At 34.4% G+C, this 21,811-nt stretch overlaps 2 long non-coding RNA genes across 2 annotated transcripts; both read left to right on the top strand.

The window, feature by feature from the left end:
• The first annotated feature begins 3,496 nt into the window (after positions 1-3,496).
• On the top strand, positions 3,497-4,852 carry LOC110683588. The gene is made up of 2 exons (XR_002503630.1): positions 3,497-3,939; positions 4,008-4,852. It is a non-coding gene; the product is annotated as an uncharacterized LOC110683588 (long non-coding RNA).
• Positions 4,853-19,218: 14,366 nt separating this feature from the next.
• On the top strand, positions 19,219-19,935 carry LOC110683299. The gene is made up of 2 exons (XR_002503595.1): positions 19,219-19,478; positions 19,711-19,935. It is a non-coding gene; the product is annotated as an uncharacterized LOC110683299 (long non-coding RNA).
• Positions 19,936-21,811: the final 1,876 nt, after the last annotated feature.

Here is a 21,811-nt window from a genome sequence, read left to right as displayed (position 1 = left end):
AATAATAATCATAGCATATAAATTTGTTGATTAAAAGAAACTAAATTTGACTAGCAAAGAAATGAAGGGTGAAATGACTTGACTTTACAATTAATAAAGTACCGTAGAGTAGTACTCCCTCCATCAGTCCCTAATTGTTTGTTTCATTACAGAAAAAAAGAAAAAAAACAGTATATTAATTTATACATATAGTCATGTAAAATTTTAAATTTGTCTCGTTGTATAAATTTTACACTTTAAATACGATTATATATACAAATCCGATTATATATATATATATATATATATATATATATATATATATATATATATATATATATATATATATATATATATATATATATATATACGGGGAGGTTCCGCTAAAAACAGAGTTTATGGTGAAGACTAAAAACAAGCAATCTTAGCCATTCATTACTAGCACAAAAGATCAGACAGTTCTAAAGCCCTAAGATCATTCCAACCTTACATATAATCAATTCAACCGTTTAAAAGGTCACTACATGCTTAAAATAAGGTAACTTCATCTAAATTGACGATATTTACATAGAGTCACTATATATAAAAATAACGTAACTATATACAAAAATAGGGTAGCTATATCAATTTTTACAATATTTACATTAAGGTCACTATATACAAAAATAGGGTAACTATTTCAATTTTGACCATATTTACATAGAGGTCACTATATATAAAAATAGGATAACTATAACAATTTTTACAACATTTACATAAAGGTCACTATATACAAAAATAAAGTAACTATATCGACTGAGTTTTTGACACCATTTACATAAAGGTCACTATATACAAAATTAAAGATCACTATATATAAAAATAAGGTGACTGAAACAAAATTTAAAGCATTTCCATAATTCTAAGGCCATTATATCGAAAATAAGGTAACTATATATGAACTTCGGGTAATTATATCAATTTGACACCATTTACCCAGAGGTCAATAAATATAAAAATAAGTATTAAAAAATTCCATGTAGGATTCGAACCTACATCCCGTGATTACACGGTGCTCGACCAATTGAGCTAATAGGCTTTCAACATGCCAAAACAGCCAATAAAAGCATACCAACATCATACAGACTTCATACAGACTGAAGCAAAACAAGCTTGACAAGATCAACGTTTTAAGGACAGAAGCAGAGGCAAATGAAAGCATACCAGGAAATCATGATACGAGCAAGCCACCTGTATATGAGGAATCCTGACAAAATGTAGATATTGAACAGGCAGGCACCAAAAATCATACAATCAGAGATAAATCTTCACAAAGGCTGAAGAAGGTTACTACACTAACTCCAGTTGACAAGGTAAGATCAAGAATGATAGAGCTCGCAATAACGCAAACTAGCATACTCGAGTTCTAGAAATAAATTTCTAAAGACACACTTCTACCATTTAACTAACATGTCCTTTACCCTGCATGTTTCAGGATGATAATAAAGTATCAACAGTTATTGAAGATCAAAGGGAAAAATTGATACCTGGTGAAGTACAAATCATGCATCAGATAATAGAAAAAGGTAAGCAATTACATGCCTAAAATTTTCAAGAGCAATTCTTAAAAAAAGACTCCAATTCCCCAATAAAAGAATATACCATCAGAGACTAGAGGATATGTATCCTCTACGAGATTCTGATCCAAACAAATCTATTCATTTCCTGTCCATATTCTTTTTTCCATTTGATTCTTACACATATATATTACCATGTTCAAACACCATTTAAACCACAATTGCAAGAACAACCATCAATGCTCTTGGTTAAAGAAAGAAACAAACAAGCTTATCAAACATCCTATAGTTCATCAAATATTATCTTCTTAATATCTGATCAAGAAAAACAGATTTTCAAAACTAATTTATATGTTTTAACGAAAAAGAAATAGATACTAATCCTTCACATTTTACACTGCAGATGTCCAAGAAGAATGCGATAATAACTCCTGTAATCAACAACAGAAGCACCAGGAGCCTATAAAGATGGTAAAACAAGAGCCACTCACAGAAGATGAGTTGTTCTTGAAGTAGAAACTCATAAAGAGCTTATCAAATTCTTGAATATTCCTCAAAAATTCCAGCAAAATGCAAATATCATAGCAAATCAACGCAAAAATCACAAACAAAAACCAAATCCAAACCCTAATTAACAGATCTACCAAACAAAAAAAGGAAAAAAATTGATTAAACCTAAGCAGCCTTGTAGGCTGTGAGAATACTCTCAGCGGCTTCTTTCCTCTCAGCACCAGTCTTAAACTCAGCCGCAAATACCTATGATAATCTCCCATCATCTTCAAATAAAAGACCTTAGAATCACCACTACTAGCAGGAGGAATAAGCTTAGTGTCCAGAAGCTTCAAAATACCGTCACAAATATCAGAAAGCTAATTCTCAATGCGAGTGAAAAATCGTGAAAGCTGTAGATCTTCTTCTACTTAGATCTCCGTCTCATCTATCGGCGCTTCCTCTTCAATCTCCTCATACGCTTCTTCTTCCACTGCAAAAATCAATCAAATCAACAAGTTGAACTTCAAATTAGTTAACAATGGTGGAAAAACTCAACTGAACCGAACAAATCAATGAAATTAAGGAAGAAACTAAAGTTAATCGATTAGTAAAACAGGAAATCGAACTAAATTGAACAAAATCGCAAAATCAAACAAAATCGAACAAAATTGATGAAAATTCCAGAAACCTTAAAACCTCAAATCATGCAAAAAATAGCGAAATTAACACAAAGAACTCACCTGATAATAGATCGTAGAGCTGAAAAATTGCTGAAATCAAAGTAATTGAAGCTGAATTTGAAAAAAGTAGCGTGAAAATTGGGGAAAAAAATGTCGAGAAATTAGGAGAGAGAAAGCAGGAGAGAGGAGGGAGAGGAGGAAGAAAATAACGGAGGAGAGAGAAATTGTTTTCGTGGGAGGAGAGAGAAAATTAGTATATAAACGTTAGATGTCATCCGCTAGATTATAATCTACGGCTAGGATGAATCGTTTTCAGTTTTCACCCTAACATTTGTTTTCACATGATCTATACTCTATATATATATATATATATATATATATATATATGCGTTTTAAAACTTGACTTGTAGATTTTGAAAATTCAAATTAAGCAAACAATCAAAGACAAATTGACTAGTAAGTTGACCAAAATTGATGAGTAGGATTAATTATTTCCAATTGATGTAATTTGTGCTTTTAAAATACAAAGGTGGAGATCGGAGACCTAAATAGAATAGCCATTAGAATGAGGGTAAATTGGAGAAAATGAAATGGAAAAACAGAAGAAAGGGGTTAGTAAGACTTTATAATTTTGAATTAAAAAGGTGGTAGCAAGATGCAATTACTGGCAAAGTTAGTTTAATTTCTCCAGCTAGCTAGAATAATAAGCAAAGACTTAGTTAAAAAAAAATGTATATATGTTCCCAACTCAAAGGCATTAAATAAAAATTGGAAAGGCATTAAATTGATACTCGTCATGATAATTAAGGCTAGTGTTGTATTAAATGAATTTATTTAAATATGTTGGGGTTAGTTAGTTTTAATTTTCCTTGATCTCATCGTTGTTGTTGATGTTGTTGGGGTTTAAATGTTTAATAGATATCTCGATGTTCATCTCCTTAATAAATTTCTCTCTCTTCTCTCTTACAATATAATTCCTATCCATACTTTAATTAAGCTTTAAAGACACCTCCCTTTCTTTTTTATTTTTCATCTCTCTCTCTCTTTTATACAGTATGTATATTCAACCCCTCTATATAATGAGCTTCACATGAACTAACTATTCCCAACCCCTCTCCTCTCTCCCCTTCTCTTCCTTTTTTTTCTTTTATTTTTATTTATTATTTCTTCCTTCTCCTCTCTTCATTTCTTTCAATTCGGCTATATATCCAAGCAGCTGTGCTCTTAATTCAGTAAGTTACTCTCTGTTCATATTCTTTCATTTAAATATAAATCTAAATTAAAAAGAGGGGGATTTCAGGTAGCGTGAGAAAAATGAGCAGAAGAAATCGAAGGGGTAACAGCAACAATCAGGACCTTGATTTGAAGCTGAATTTGTCACCGCCACCGGCGAGGGTGGCTGGTGGGGGAGCAGGAGGAGCAGGAGCAGCTGTAGATATAAGACGACACAGGATGTCAACATCATCATCAGATGATTCGCCACCAAGATCATGTGTCTCATCTGAAGAAAGCCTCAAATACGCCAGCAGCCCTGAAACTACTTCCATGGTCTTGGTTGGTTGTCCAAGGTGTCTTATGTATGTCATGTTGTCTGAAGCTGATCCTCGCTGCCCCAAGTGCAAGAGCACCGTCCTCCTCGACTTTCTTCGCAACAACAACAACGACGACAACAACAATAACAACAACAACATCCGCAACCGCGGCCACAACTAATCATTGTTATTAGGGAGCCAAGTTGTATGGAATTTAAATTCTCTCCCTTTCGTCTCTCTAAAATATGATATAAATATAAAGATATAAATACATAAGGAAAAAGAAACAAGCGGCAGCTAGCTGTTGGTGGTAGTTAGCTAGAAACCTTAATTAAGTAGCTAATTAAGCTAGAATCATGAGAGATATGCATGCTTTAAATTAAATTGTGTTATTAAGTAAGTTAGGTGTAAGTTAATTAGCTCTCTCTGTTAAGCTAGTATGTAAGGATTAAAATGTCCTGTTTGGTTGCCCATAAGACGGGAATTATGCTGGCTTCGCTCATTAGCCCGCCGCGAACATGATTACATTCTTAATCATTTCCCCGTCTTCTCTGCAACCAAATGGAATTTTAATTTTTAATTTTAATTACTATTATTACTATTACTATTACTATTGCACTTTTATTATCGTATTGATTAAGTTACGTATTCAATTTTGCTTCTTTGTTCATCCAAATTACATCAACGTTCAACACATACAACCTCCTAATAATAAATGGAAATTACTCTTGGCATTTAATTTTAATGATATAAAGGGTCTCTAAGTTTGCATGAAGTGAGGGTGACATTACTCGTTGCTTTGTAAAGTCAAATTTGATCCTTTTTTTATTATTATTTTTCAAAATTAATTTAGTTACGTAGGTGGGGCAGGGACCATATCTAAATCATCAAACTGTTACTCTCTACAAAACAAAGTCTACATGCAGCATTACTAGTCTACTACTTCTACGGACTACGGAGTAGTCGTCGTATTTATTTACGAGCGCACATAATACAAACTAAAAACCAATTTTATTATTCAATATTGGGACACTACACGTGAACCCTTATTAATGTTTAACTAATTCTGCGTCATTGCTCTATTAATGCTGCCCAATTATCTAAACCCATACTAATTACACTATTCGGCCGCAATCAAGACCACTTAATAAGCCAATTACTTTTCCAATTATTCGCTAATTAGCTACATTTATTACTCGTTTTTTTTTTTAACACGCATCGTCCCGTCCCAAATATTAGTAGTATCTCTTGTGGACCATTATCATAAAATTCATTCGTTATATGTACTATGTTGTTAGTCTAGTAGGCCCAATTCATGTAATTCAGTATTTGGAACCTCGAACCAACTTTTCCCCGTTGTTTTTTTTATTTTTTATTATTTTTTTTATAAAAAAAAAAAATCTAAGTTGGTCTAGTGGTTAGAGCTCTTAGAGTCTTAGAGACCCTCCTTTTTTGTGAATGGGGTTCGTTTCTCACCCCAAGCAAGTGAGATCTTTAATTTCCCTCTTTCAAAATTTTCAATTTTGACTTATCCTTAATTCCTTTTACAATTACGTATGTATATATGTAAACTACTTCAACTACAATTGACAGTCTTATTACTAAGAGAATTATTTAGTGTTTGGTTTTTCATACTTCCGCCAAAAGGAACAACCTTTATAATCCGTGGTTAGAAAACTCAAGACAATGAATGCACACTTGCGAGAGTACAAACAATTGAAGTTTTTGACAAAGAATCACTTGGCCCGAGACTAGTTGTCAACAATGTGCAACACATAGGGGTGTGAATTCGGTTAAACAGTTTGGGTTTGGGTTGGGTTTATCAGTTTCGAGTTATAACGGGTCGGTTTATAACGGATTGAAATAATAAGCGGGTCGGTTTGGGTTGGTTTTGAAAATTATCGGGTCAGTTCGGTTTGGTTTTTTTAATTGCAGTTTCTATTCGGATCGGGTCGGGTTCTAGTCGGTTCGGGTCATAATCAATTTGGGTTGAACTGGTCGGTTTGAAAACGGGTTTAGCCCATTTAATGTGGGTTTCAGTTAAAAATAGTTCGGGTCGTAATTGGTTCGGGTCATAATCAGTTTGGGTTTAACTAGGTCGGTTCGAAAATGGGTTTTGGTTCAAAATAGATCGGGTGAAATCGGGTCCAACCATTATTGTTTCGGTTATAATCGGTTTAGATCGAACTTGGTTGGTTTGAAAACGAGTTTACCCAATTTGAAACGGGTTTCTAATCAAAATCATATCGGGTTAAAATTGAGTCGGATGATTATCGAGTCAAATTAGTCAGAAAATGGGTAGGAACGAGTCATGTTATAATCAAGTCAAGTCATAAATAAGTTGGGTTTATCGAATAGTGGGTTGAAACAGATTAGATCATAAACATATTGGGTAACAGGTTGTAAATGACTCAGTCATAACGGGTTACGGGTTTTAAACGGTTTGGTCATAACGGGCTACGGGTCGTAAACGGTTCGGTCACAACGGGTAACGGATTATAACCGGTTCGGTCACAACGGGTTACGGGTTGGAACGATTTAGGTTTATCGGATTTTTATCGGGTTTTAACGGTTTTCGGTTTAAAACGGGTGGGGTTACTATCGGGTTCAAACGTAATCGGTTTGGGTTGCTTTCAGTTTCGAGTTGTAACGGTTTGGCTTGATAACGGGTCGGGTTAGTAACGGTTTGCACAAATTCGGTTTAGTTCAGTTTCGGTTTGGAAAAAATTGGGTCGGGTCAGTTTTCGATTTTCAAAAAACGGGTTTTAAACAGTTCAGTTCCTTTTCGGATCGGTTCGAAACAGTCGGATTTAACGGTTCGGGTCAGAAATTGACAGCTCTAGCAACACGTGGTTTCCAAGTGATTGATCAATACAACATCGACCAGGTTTTTAGCTTATTGGCAAAATTTGAGTGTTTGTTTATATACTCTATATATATACTGCATAATATAAATTCTTTCCCCCATTCTTTAATCTATACTCCATAATATGCACTGGTTGTAGGTCGTTATTCTATATCTCTACGCTCTTTTTAGTTTGTCTCATTTATACTACTCCCTCCGTCCCTGAAAGAACGACCCATTTGGGTTGATTACGCAGGTATTAAGAAAGTTAAATAAAAAGAAGTAAAACTATATTGAAAAGATAAATTTATACATGGGGTTTGTAAAAAAATAGAGAGAGAAAGCAATAAAATTACATGGAAAATTAAATTTTTATATGGGAAATCTAATTTTGCACAAATATTGTTGCAAATTGGTGGATGTTTTAATGCAAATGGGTCATTCTTTTTGGGATTAAAATTAGGCCAAATGGGTCGTTCTTTCGGGGACGGAGGTAGTACTATTTTTTGACACAATTTTCAATTCGCGTTAACTGTTGATATTTCCAACTATGCATTAAACCAAATACGAAGTATAGAGATATAGAGTCACGACCGTAATATGCACTGTTTGTAGGTCGTTACTTTATATCTCTATGCTCCTTTTTCAAAACATATTCTCTATTTCTTATTAATAGTTTCTTATAGGCAATTTTTCACGAGAATTAATAAACATAAATAAGAAATACTCCCTCAGTGTTTTTTTTTTATTTGCATCAGTTTGACTGGTACATTTGACGACATGCAACATCTTTAATTGTTAATTAGTAAAAATTATAACAAAATTACATTATGAAAGTAGACATTATGACGAATCAAATGTTATATTATATAATAACATTTATTTATTTTATAGAGGTGAAAAAATTAAGTCAACCATGGTATGGTATGTGAATAATGCAAAAATCAAAGTGACGCATTTAAAAAAAACGGAGGGAGTAGTAAAGTACATTGGAAAGGTAAATTTACATTGGGTATGCAAAAACGTAGAGAAAAAAAAGTAAATAAAGTACATGGAAAAGTTAAATTTGCACAAATATTATTGCAAATTGGAGAGAATATTGGTAAAAAATTAATATAAATGGTACATGGAAAAAAAAAAATGAGACTATCCTTTAGGGACTTAAAATTGGTCATAAAGGACGGAGGGAGTATATATAAAGATTGATATTTGAAATACAAGTTCGTTTTTTGTTTATTTATTAAGGCCCTTTTTTGTTGAAGGAATAATTTGGCTGGAAAAGAAAAGAAAGGAAAAGGTTTTAATATGTTCCTATGTTAGTTTGGTTTGATGAATGACATGAGAATTTAAAGGAAAGGAAGGAAAGTGTACGGAAAGCCTCTTTACAAATTTTCAGTTTTCCTTTCCTCTCAAATTTAGAGGAATTCGACTGGAAAGAGAAAATAAAAGCATATTTCCTTTCTCTTCTCTTCATTTCCTTTCATTAACCAAACATTGGAAATAAAATCTCCTTCTTTTCCTTTCTCTTACTTTCTTTTCCCCTCCTTTCCTTTCCTTTCCTTTCTCTGCTTTTCCTTTACTAACAATGACCGAACAAAGCCTAAAGGTTTTAATGTAATTATAAATACGTATTTAGAGGTATTAAATTCAAAATAAGGCTTTTAGTACTTAATCCGTTCTTTTTTATTGCCCCACGAGGAATTTCACGCTTTCCAATGCACTACTTAAGTTATTAATACCTTCAATTGTAATTTTGTAAAAATTATACTCTGTAAAAAGTTGATATTTTAAAAGTATATTTCGAGACAAATCTAGCTAGATCGCACATGAGTACATGACTATGTTTTTCCTAATAGATAAATCACAAATGTTAGTCAAAGAAGATTAAGTGAATAGTGTAAGTAGCAAACTGACTAAGGGCTCGTTCACTTTAGCTTAATTTCAATTAGTTCAGTCCAATTTTGCTCCAATCAGTTCAATTCAATTCAACTTCAATCAATTCAGTTCAGCTCCTAATTTTCCTCTCTCATAAAATATTCATTTTCAGCTCAGCTCAGTTCAGTTCAGCTCAGTTTAGTTCAACTCAGTTTAGTAAATGTGAACAAATCTTAAAACTACTCTATAGGAAATAGGGATTTGATCACTTTCAACTAGATGATCTAAACATTCAACCGTTCAACCCAAAAACACTTAAATAGGAATAAAAAAATGTGTAAAAAAAATAACACTAATAAGATATATAGTAATATAGTTAGATGATGAATAGGTTAAGGGGTAAAAAATTGAACTACTCCCGATCTGGAGCACTTTCAATTATAAAGTAGCTAGGGTTTTGAAAGAGGTTAAAAGGGAAGGATATGTGGGATATTTTATATTGAGTGTTAGTAATTACTACTCCTTCTGTCACTAAATTAAAAGTCTTTTTTCTCCTTAATCCTTATTATGAGAGTAATAAATTAAGGAATGGAAGGAGTACTGTAGTATATATACGGAGCAAAACATTTTGAATCCAATTAGATTTATTGAGTCTTAGATTTATTGAGTCTTACTTATAATAAATGTTGAAACCCACAAGTTTTTTTTGAACGGATTTTATGGAAGGTCGTTGACAATCTGTGATTTATACAAATTATTACTCGTACTCCGTATTAAATATAAATTGTCACTCTTCACCAGTATATATATGTATAATGTAATTAAAGTTCGTATTTGGTTTAATGCATAGTTGGAAATATCAACGATTATATGTATCATGTAATTAAAGTTCTTCAAAAAAAATTTAAGTTCTTTACTTTTAACTTTTTGAGTACCTTATTAAGAAATCCATTATTCTCGAGAAATACTTGGGTTATATTAGCATTTGTTTTATGATACTTCTATTAGAAACTTCACATTTTTCGCTACTTTTTCATGGATTTTCTCATTGGTAAAGTTCTCATACAGACAAACACCATGTAATTGATGAGGGAATGTTTTGAGAGATTTTGAGTTCGATAACTAATAGACGACCTCATCCACAAAACTCAAAATGTCAAAGGTTAACATATCATTCATGAAACTAAAATTGTTGGTAAGATTATAGATCTAAATAGTACTCGTATTAAAGATATGTGTTGTTTGAATAAATTAGCATTATTGTCCTATAAATTTATATAACCCTGTAAAGAATAGACAAAGAAATAAAGAAAGTTTGGTACCAATGAAAAAAAAAAAGAAAGAAGGTTTTGCTTAGAAATAGCGAGGTTGGTAACAGGTCAGGCAATTGAATTGAAGAAAAAATTAAAAAGATTGCTCCATATAGTTCCTTTCAACCATTTAATTAGCAATTAATTGAATTTACTAGTAGACATGGAGTACTATTGAATGGATGTTAATAGCTCTGCCATTCCCCTGCTTTAATTTATAGCATTGCATCTTAAATTCATACTATCATAACATTAATATCATCATTTACTTTGTGACCCCTTCTTCAATTTTCAATCTTCTCTCTCTTACAGCTGCAATTTGTACCCACCCTTCCCTTTTTAATTATCCTTATTAAATATTACTACCCACTTAGCCTTTCATTAGCACTTTCAACATATATAGCTGCTTTCAACATATATTAGCACTTTCAACATATATAGCTGCTTTCAAGCTCCAACCAAGATTATTTATTAGTGATATTCTATGTTTTCCTTTTTCTTTCATTTTAATTCGATTTAATTGAAAAAAAAAAAAAAAAAAAGAGTATTTGCATATTTGCATGACATAAGAAATTACGAGTAATACACATACATAAAATAGATGATGCGATGTAGTTTAATTACGAGGGAGAGCACATGTTTGTTTTAATGAGCCCAACAATTAAAAGAAGCAGCTCCCAAGCTGTACCCATTTGGCCATTTATAATCATGATGACTAACTAGAACAATTTATCAGAGTTATTACTACTACTTGTCACCACTTTGTTTTAATTAATCCGCGCTTTCCCTAGCTCTATAAAATCTAGCAACTTCAATTCATAATAATGTACTCATACTATACATTCGTTTTCCTAACAATTTATTTATATTTATTAAATAATTAAGGAAGGCCTTTCTCAATAAATAATATTCTGATCGATATCAATTAACCATGCAAAAAGGCAAGGCTAAGGCATGTTATTTAAAGTTAATTAGAAGAAATAAAGCTCCCCATTGACCTTGCTTTTCTAGTGTATACTTGCGTCCTACTCGTAATTAAAACTCAATAACACAACATAACTTAAAATAAATTAAAGTACATTATGAGGTTCGACTTTCCCACTTTCAGGATTTACGATTGTCGCATGTTGGCCTTTCTTTCTGCTTGCTTACAACTTACGACAATAGTACATAATATTGGTACCTTTTTGCCTTTTGCTACTCCGTTGGTTAGATTTCTCCGTTTTATAAAGTACTATCGCCTTTCTTTTGACTTAATTATACTCTCTTGCCTTAAATAATTGCAATATTATAGTCTGGTATAGAGCTGTCAATTCGGATAACGGGTCGACTATGGGTCGGGTAAGATTGGGTCGGGTCAACTCGGCTCGGGTTAATTCGGATTAATTTTATAACCTATGCGGGTCGGGTTTGGGTTGGGTCATGCTTGAGTCAGATCATGTCGGGTCATACTTCTTATCGGGTTTGGGTCGGGTTAATAACAGGTCGCGTGAACAATAGGTCGGGTTTAATTCGAGTTTTCACGGGTTAGGGTAATTCTCGACTTCGGTTCAAGTTAATAATTTGCGGGTTAGAATCAATTTGGGTCATTCTCGAGTTTGAGTCGGGTTCGGTTCAAGTCAATAATTTGCAAATTATAATCAGGTCGGGTCATTCTCGGGTTTAAGTTAGGTTCGGTTCAAGTCAATAATTTTCGGGTTATAATCAGTTTGGGTCATTTCCAAGTCGGGTCATTCTCGATCGAATTCAAGTCGGGTTATGTTCAAGGCAATAATTTGCTGGTTACAATCGGGTCGGGTCATTTCCAAGTCAGGTCATATTCGGGTTCAACTAACTATAAATAGATAATTATCATTTTTATCAAGCTAATTATTTCATTTGACTATAATATAAATGACAATATACTACGGAGTAGGGAACTATAGTCTATAACTTAGGAAGATAATTATCTCCTTTGACCCTACAACAAATATATATTATATGTAAATCTTAAATTTGAGGATGATGCTCTTTTCTTTTGCTGGCCTGCACCGACTTGGTCTCCCTAGACAAAATGCTTTAATCAACAATAACAAGGTGGTCTAAATTGCATTTAAGGTGATTTGAAATCGGGTCAGGAACAATTTGGATTGAATTTAGGTCGAGTCAATAACAAGTCAGGTTAATTTCGAGTCGGGTTAGTAATAGATCAAGTTGAATTTTTGGGTCGGGTAAGTAATAGGTCTGGTAAAAATCAGGTCAGGTCAATAACAAGTCGGGTTAATTTCAGGTATGGATGTTAACAGTTTGGGTTAGGAACGGGTCGGGTTGAATTCAGGTCAGGTTACTACAAGTCGGGTTAAATTCAGGTTTTGGCGGGTTAAAACAAGTTCGGGTTAAAACAAGTTAGGGTAAATTTCGTTTCAAGTCGGGTTCGGTGCAAGTTAATTAAATTGGCCATTGTAAACCGATAAATTGGTGCAAGTTGTAAACCGGTAATTGGGCGTTTAACAGCAAATTGGATGGTTCCACACACCCAATTGGACTCTCGTAGGGTATTAAGGACCATAGTAAACATTTCGCCAAATTTATTTTCGGGCAAAAAACATTAAAAAAATTCCAAAATTGAAGGCTAATATCCACGTTTTTTGAGAAATTTTGGAGGTTTCGGTGCCCGGTGTAAAAAAGTCTTAAAAATCTATGGGATACATCTCGGGGTCATATAATTAATGACGTTTGGAACCATATATGATCATTTATTTGTTGTCATAAATGTTCGTCACTATCAGAAAATAACCTTTTCATAGCGATTATTTTAATCTTTAATATCGGTTGTAATTGCAACAAAAGGCTTTCCCAACGAATGGTCATTCGATACAATATCCCCCGTTGCCTTAGCCTTTAGTAGTGGTTTTTAATATCGCTGAGGTTGGTCTCAGTAATCGATACGAAAAATTAGATCCAATCGTGGTGATCATTGTAGTGATTACAATCGCTATAAATGTTTAACTCATATTCTTCAAAAAAAAAAAAGCGTGATCTTTACAAGATTCGAACATGCAACCTCAAACTCTTATATTAAATGTTTCACCAATAATCTATGACATATTTTATGTATTCTTTGTCAAACAATATTTATATATCTAGTGTTGAAAAGGCTTTTCGTATCGATTTTTAGGATTTAGTGGCGATTGTAAATAATATGATTTCTCAAAATTATATAAATGTGTAAAAATAGTGTGAATATGTATTATTATGTTTTCCGTATCGATTTTATATGGGAAAACCATGACGATTGTAAAAATGATACGACATCCTTAATTATTTCACAAACATACTTGCATATTGTAGCGAATGTACAATCGCTACGAAATAATCGCTACGAAAAGAGATTTTTCTTGTAGTGCGTGGTAGGCTTGAATTAATAAAATCGATGCAAGTTATAAACTGGTAAATTGGTCGTTTAAATGCAAATTGGATGGTTCCACCCACCGAATTGGACTCCCGGAGGGTATTAAGGACCATGGTAAAAATTCTGGCAATTTTTATTTCCTTGCGGAAAAAAGTCAAAAAATTCCAAAATTGAAGGCTTATATCCACGTTTTTTGAAAAAATTTGGAGGTTTCGGGCCAGTGTAGAAAAGTCTTTATATTGTAGGGGACACAACTCGGGGACATATAATGTCATTTGGAACAATATATGATCATTATATGTTGTCATAATTATTGTTCGTAGTATGCTTGAGTTAAAAACTCCGTGCAAGTGATAAATCAGTAAATTGGCCATTTAAAGGCAAATTGGATGGTTCCACCACCCCAATTGGACTCCCGGAGGGTATTAGGGACCATGGTAAAAATTTCGGCAATTTTTATTTCCGGTCAAAAAAGTCAAAAAATTCCAAAATTGAAAACTAATATCCACGTTTTTTGAGAAAATTTGGAGGTGTCGGGGCTCGGTGTCGAAAAGTCTTTAAATTCTAGGATATATATCTCGGGGTCATATAATTCCATTTGGAACCATTTATGATCATTATATGTTGTCATAAATGTTTGTAGTATGCTTGAGTGAATGAAATACTTGCAAGTTGTAAAAGTATCCACGCTTTTTGAGAAATTTTGGAGGTTTCGGGGCCTTGCGTTGAAAAGCCTTTAGATTATATGGGATATATTTCAAGGTCATATAATGCCGTTTGAAACCATATATGATCATTATATGTTGTCATAATTGTTCGTAGTATGCTTGACTTAAAAAAAACCATGCAAGTGATAAATCGGTAAATTGGCCATTTAAAGGCAAATTGGATGGTTCCACCACCCTAATTGGACTCCCAGAGAGTATTAGGGACCATGGTAAAAATTTCGGCAATTTTTATTTCCGGGCGAAAAAAGTCAAAAAATTCCAAGATTGAAGACTAATATCCACGTTTTTTGAGAAAATTTGGAGGTTTCGGGGCCCAGTGTCGAAAAGTCTTTAAATTTCAGGAGATACATTTTGGGGTCATATAATTCCATTTGGAACCATTTATGATCATTATATGTTGTCGTAAACGTGCATAGTATGCTTGAGTGAATGAAAACCGTGCAAGTTGTAAACCGGTAAATTGGCCATTTTAAATGTAAATGGGATGATTCGACCAATCCAATTAGACTCCCGGAGGTTATTAGGGACCATGGTTAACATTTCTAAAAATTTTGTTTCTGGGCGAAAAATGTCAAAAAATTCCAAATTTGAAGGCTAATATCCACGCTTTTTGAGAAACTTTGAAGGTTTCGGGGCCCGGTGTTGAAAATCCTTTAGATTATATGGGATATATCTCGGGGTCATATAATGCCGTTTGAAACCATATATAATCATTATATGTTGTCATAAATGTGTGTGGTAGACTTGAATTAATGAAATCAACGAAAGTTTTAAACTGGTAGATTGGTCGTTTAAAGGAAAATTGGATGATTCCACCCACCCAATTGGACACCCGGAGGGTATTAGGGACCATGAAAAACATTTCTGAAATTTTTATTTCCTTGCGGAAAAAAGTCAAAAAATTCCAAAATTGAAGGCTAATATCCACGTTTTTTGAAAAATTTTGGAGGTTTCGGGGCCAGTGTAGAAAAGTCTTGATATTTTAGGGGATACATCTCGGTGTCATATAATGCCGTTTGGAACAATATATGATCATTATATGTTGTCATAATTGTTCGTGATGAGTTATCTGCTAAAAGAATAGAGGACCTAGAACTCACGTTTTTAAGCCAAATATGAAAAAATCCTCTGCTTCTCCTATTGATTTAAGCATGAATATATATAGTACAATAGTGGAAGCAATAATATCCTAAACTAACTAGGAGACCTAGTTTGCAGGCTTAACATCTGACTCCTAACCCAAATTAAACTAGGAAATACAACTTTATCACACGCATAAACTGCAGGTGAATTAGACTACTTTGACACTTATTCGGACCTACTTAAGCTTACACTCATGGACTCCAAACTACGCTTATAACTAAATTACATACCATTTCACAAATAATCATTCTAAACTAAAATAACATAACTACAACTTGAATTAGAGTATTAGACCACTCGATTGTGGTCAGAAACTGGGCAACAAGCATGTCTACTCAAACTAATCCTCATCACATACCATTTCACATATACATGAACAGAATAGAAGGATATAAAATGGAAAATTATAAGTGATTCATATAAATAAGCGTAGACGTACACTCATCATTCACAATTGAAATGGACATAAGCATTTTCACATAGATCTTAACCTTATAGTCATAGAATTTATCCTCGAAAAATCAAGCTCTTTCTTTGCAGTCTTCCGCAATGATACCAGTTCTATCAATTTTCGAGCAAAAGAGAACAGCAAAGTCCCTCCAAAATGGATTCTTGAAAGATCTGCCAATCGATCTCTCACGCTCTAGATGAAGAGAGAGAAAGTTTACTGACGGGAGAACCCTAAGAACAATTGATCCATGTGTACCAACCAACTATTGGAATCAATCCCTATATCGAAGATTAAAGAACTTCTGGGTTGGAAATATGAACAACCCTCCATACTTTTCTTTTTATTTTCCTTTTTCTATAATTTGCATGACTTACATCAATAACAAAAATGAGAAAGAAAAAATCCAAATTCTTCCAACCTTACTACATACATAAATACATAAATAAATACAAACAAACATACATACATACATACATACATACGTACGTACATTCATACACACACACACACACACATACGACTACACACTTAGATGCATAATCTCGCCGGGTGAAAAAATGATATACGGAAGCCAAATATGAAGGCTATAAAACACAAAATCGAAACAATTTAGGATGTGTTGGGACCTGGTGTGGGAATTTCACGGAAAATTACGGGATGCATCCCGGGGACATATAATATTTTTTCGACCCATATATGACCATTATTCGACTACATACAAGCCCCGTGAAAACTTATGGCTAATATAGGAGGAGTGTACGAAAACGTGTAAATTGATCGTTTTAAGGCAAATTGGATGGTTCCACCAACCCAATTGGACTCCCGGAGGATATTAGGTACCATTATAAACATCTCGGTAATTTTATTTTCGGGCGAAAAAATGTCAAAAATTTCCAAAATTGAAAGCTATAATCCACGCTTTTTAAGGAATTTTTGAAGTTACGGGGCCCGGTGTCAAAAGGTGTTGAGACCCAAGGGGATACATCTTAGGGTCATATAATGCCGTTTGGAACAATATATAACCATTAAATGATGTCATAAATGTCCATGGTAGGCTTGAGTTCACAAAATCGGTGCAAGTTGCGAATTAATAAATTGATCGTTTTAAGGCAAATTGGATGGTTCCACCCACTCAATTGGACTCCCGGAAGGTATTAGAGACCATGGTAAACAACTCGGCAATTTTTATTTCCGGGCAAAAAAAGGTCAAAAAATTCCAAAATTAAAGGCTATTATCCACGCTTTTTGAGGAATTTTTGAGGTTACAGGGCCCGGTGGCGAAAAGTATTAAGACCCTAGGCGATACATCTTAGGATCATATAATGTCGTTTGGAACCATATATGACCATTATATAATGTCATAAATGTCCGTGGTAGGTTTGAGTTCACAAAATCGGTGCAAGTTGCAAATTGGTAAATTGATCGTTTTAAGGCAAATTGGATGCTTCCACCAACTCAATTAGACTCCCAGAGAATATTAGAGATCATAGTAAACATCTCAGAAATTATTATTTCTGGGCGAAAAAAGGTCAAAAAATTCCAAAATTGAAGGCTATTATTACCCATGCTTTTTGAAGAATTTTTGAGATTACGGGGCCCGATGGCGAAAAGTGTTGAGACCCTAGGGGATACATCTTAGGGTCATATAATGCTGTTTGGAACCATATATGACCATTAAATAATGTCATAAATGTCTGTGGTAGGCTTGAGTTCACAAAATCGGTGCTGGTTGCGGATTGGTAAATTGATCGTTTTAAGGAAAATTGGATGGTTTCACCCACCTAATTGGACTCCTAGAGGGTATTAGGGACCAGGGTAAACATATCGAAAATTTTTATTTCCGGGCGAAAAAAAGTCAAAAAATTCCAAAATTAAAGGCTATTATCCACGCTTTTTGAGGAATTTTTGAGGTTAAGGGGCCCGGTGCTGAAAAATGTTAAGACCCCAGGGGATACATCTTAGGGTCATATAATGCCGTTTGGAACCATATATGACCATTATATGATGTCATAAATGTCCGTGGTAGGCTTGAGTTCAAAAAATCGGTGAGAGTTGCAAATTGGTAAATTGATCGTTTTAAGGCAAATTGGATGGTTACACCCACTCAATTGGACTCCAGGAGGATATTAGGGACCATAATAAACATCTCGGCAATTTTTATTTCTGGGCGAAAAAAGGTTTAAAAGTTCCAAAATTTAAGGCTATTATACACGCTTTTTGAGGAATTTTTGAGGTTATTGGGGCCGGTGGAGAAAAGTGTAGAGACCCTAGGGATATATCTTAGGGTCATATAATGTCGTTTGGAACCATATATGACCATTAAATGATGTCATAAATGTCCGTGGTAGGCATTAATTCACAAAATCGGTGCAAGTTGCGAATTGGTAAATTGACCGTTTTAAGGCAAATTGGATGGTTCCACCCACCTAATTGGACTCCCGGAGGGTATTAGGGACCATGGTAAACATCTCAGCAATTTTTAATTCCGGGAAAAAAAAGGTCAAAAAATTCCAAAATTGAAGGCTATTATCCATGCTTTTTGAGGAAGTTTTAAGGTTACGGGACCCGGTGGCGAAAAGTGTTGAGACTCTAGGGAATAATCTTAGAGTCATATAATGTCGTTTGGAACCATATATGACCATTAAAAAATGTCCATGGTGGGCTTGAGTTCACAAAATCGGTGCAAGTTGCGAATTGGTACATTGACTTAAGGCAATTTGGATGGTTCCATCCACCTAATTGGACTCCCGGAGGGTATTTGAGACCATGATAAACATCTCAGCAATTTTTGATTCCGGGCGAAAAAACTCATAAAATTCCAAAATTGAAGGCTATTATCCACGTTTTTTGTGGAATTTTTTACGTTACGGGCCCGGTGGCGAAAAGTTTTGAGACCCTATGGGATACATCATTGGGTCATGTAATGCCGTTTGGAACCATATATGACCATTAATTGATGTCATAAATGTTCGTGGTAGTCTTGAGTTCACAAAATCGATGCAAGTTGCGAATTGGTAAATTGATCGTTTTAAGGCAAATTGGATGGTTCCACCTAGGACTGGCAAAAACTGACCTGACCCGAACCCGACCTAAAAAAAGCGGGTTAGGGTTGAGTTTTTCGACCCGAAAACTTAAATGGGTCGACACGAACCCGAACACGAAATTAAATGGGTTAGGTTAAGGTTGAGAATCTCAACCCGAAAATGACCCACTTAACCCGAAAACATAATTGGGTCAAAATAAGGTCGGGTTACCCGAACCTGACCTGACTAACCCGAAAATAATAAGGAAAAAAAAAATTAAAAAAACCCCTAAAGTAACCAGCCCAAGCCCAAATTCATGCCCATATAAAAAGTAAAACCCTAGGGTTCTTTTATCAGTTGTAGCCGCTCAACACCCCTCCTCTCTCTCTCTCTCTCTTAATTTTATGATTTTCTCCCTTTAAAATCTCAAGCTCTTTACGCTTCTTTAAGGGCTTCAATCATCAATCTTTAAGGTAATTTCAACAACAATAATCTATGTGTGAGGTTACTATACATCAGATTTATATTTTATTACGCTATTAATTCGTATTATTACTTCGTATTATCGTATCTTTTGTATGTTTATTTAGTATTTCCTACTTGATTTAAATACGATTGTGTTTATATTATTACTTCAGTTCTTTTATGGTTGAATCGGGCCTTTGGGATATTAACTCGATCTTTATTTTTTTTTTCCTTTTGTAGAAGCCAAGATCCTCAATTGCAAAGCTTGTTATTATCATGAACAAGGATGGTACGCCACCATTTGCATCGCCTGCCCGAAATTGAAGTTTTTGTTTATAACCTGTAAAAACATTTATATCTTTTGAGCTTTTTGTAATTTGCTATGTAGATCTGACATTAAATAGACTTGGGTTTGTAATATATTAAGAGTTAAGTAATGTTTATCAGCTTTTTGTATGGATTTAATTGTGGTTTAAAATAAAACAGACTGTTTAAACAAATTAGGTTGTTTGGGTCGGGTCAACCCGGATATAGCAACCTGATTCAAAACCCAAAATAAAAAATCAGGTCAAATAAGGTCAATTTTGGGTTGACCCGAACTTGAAAATATCAGGTTCAGGTTGGAGTTTTCAACCAAAAAAGTTAAATAGATCAGGTTCGGGTTGGGGGGTAGCTGACCCGAACACGAACCCGACCCGACTTGATCCGTTTTCCAGCCCTAGTTCCACCCACCTAATTGGACTCCCGGAGGGTATTAGGGACTAAGTTAAACATCTCGGCAATTTTTATTTGCGGGCGAAAAAAAAGTCAAAAAATTCCAAAATTGAAGGCTATCTACCCTTTTTGAGGAATTTTTGAGGTTACGAGGCCCGATGGCGAAAAGTGTGGAGACCCTAAGGGATACATTTTAGGGTCATATAATGCTTTTTGGAACCATATATGACAATTAAATGATCTCATAAATGTCTGTGGTAGGCATGAGTTGACAAAATAAATGCAAGTTACGAATTGGTAAATTGACTGTTTTAAGGCAAACTGGATGATTTCACCCACCCAATTGAACTCCCCAAGGGTGTTAGGTACCATGGTAAACATCTCGACAATTTTTATTTCCGAAAGAAAAAAAGTAAAGAAAAATCCAAAATTGAAGGCTATTATCCATGCTTTTTGAGGAATTTTTGAAGTTACGGGCCTGGTGGCGAAAAGTGGTAAGACCCAAGGGGATACATCCTAGGGTCATATAATGCCGTTTGGAACCATATATGACCATTAAATTAAGTCATAAATGTTCGTGGTAGGCTTGAGTTCACAAATTCGATGTAGGTTGCGAATTGGTAAATTGACCGTTTTAAGGCAAATTGGATGGTTCCACCCACACAACTGGACTCTTGGTGGGTATTAGGTACTATGGTAAACATCTTGGCAATTTTTATTTTCGGGCGAAAAAAAGTCAAAATTTTTTAAAATTGAAGTCTATTATCCACGCTTTTTGAGGAATTTTTGAGGTTACGGGGCCCGACGGCGAAAAGTAGGGGTGAGCAAGAATTGTGGGTACCCGGATCCGGAATTGGAATCGTTTTGGACCCGGTGGTTCCAGACCCGGAACTGGTTCAACTGGGTCCAGGTCCAGTTCCAAAAATTAGGACCAGGTACGATGCGTTTCCAATTCCAAGTCTTGAACTTTTGGACCCGATACCCACTGGGTACCCGGTTTCATTAGTTCCATACTAGATTTTACTGAAGAGCTTAAGAAATTTTGCAGCCCATGTTATTTGAAACCCATGTTAAATTTGGCCCAATAACTAATATTACTCATTGATCTAACAATCTTATGTAAAAAGTAAAACCCTAAAAAAGAAAACACCCACTCAGCCGCACACTCTCATTTCTTTCTCTTTCCCTTACTTTCCTTCTTTCTTTCACTTTCATCTTCATTTTTTTCAAATGTCCCATATTAATAATTGTAGACACCCATTTGTGTCTCCCCAAAACCAAACCCGGTGATGAGTACCTTTCACGTCGAATCATAATCGAATGAAGTGAAAGTGTGGAAAGTTTAGTGTTGCGGATAGTTTTAATTTCTTTTCTCTTCTCTCTGTTTTTGAAAACTTATTTTTAAGAAAATAGCTAATCCAGTTTGGTTGGTCCATGATATGGGTCCAATAGTAGTGTAGTTGGATGGGGCTTGGAAAGAGCTTTCCAACGATATATTATAAGCCCTATTCCGATGAATATTGAGGAAGTTATGGCCAATTTACTAAACTGGGCCCGTTTTGAGCCTTATATGCGGCCCAATGATCTCGGGGAAGGCCTATTATAGGTTTATCATTCCTAATGCAAT

The sequence above is a fragment of the Chenopodium quinoa genome, unplaced genomic scaffold (assembly GCF_001683475.1).
Source record: "Chenopodium quinoa cultivar QQ74 unplaced genomic scaffold, ASM168347v1, whole genome shotgun sequence".
In the NCBI taxonomy this organism is placed as follows: Eukaryota; Viridiplantae; Streptophyta; class Magnoliopsida; order Caryophyllales; family Amaranthaceae; genus Chenopodium; species Chenopodium quinoa.
This window is presented reverse-complemented; position numbering and strand designations above follow the sequence as displayed.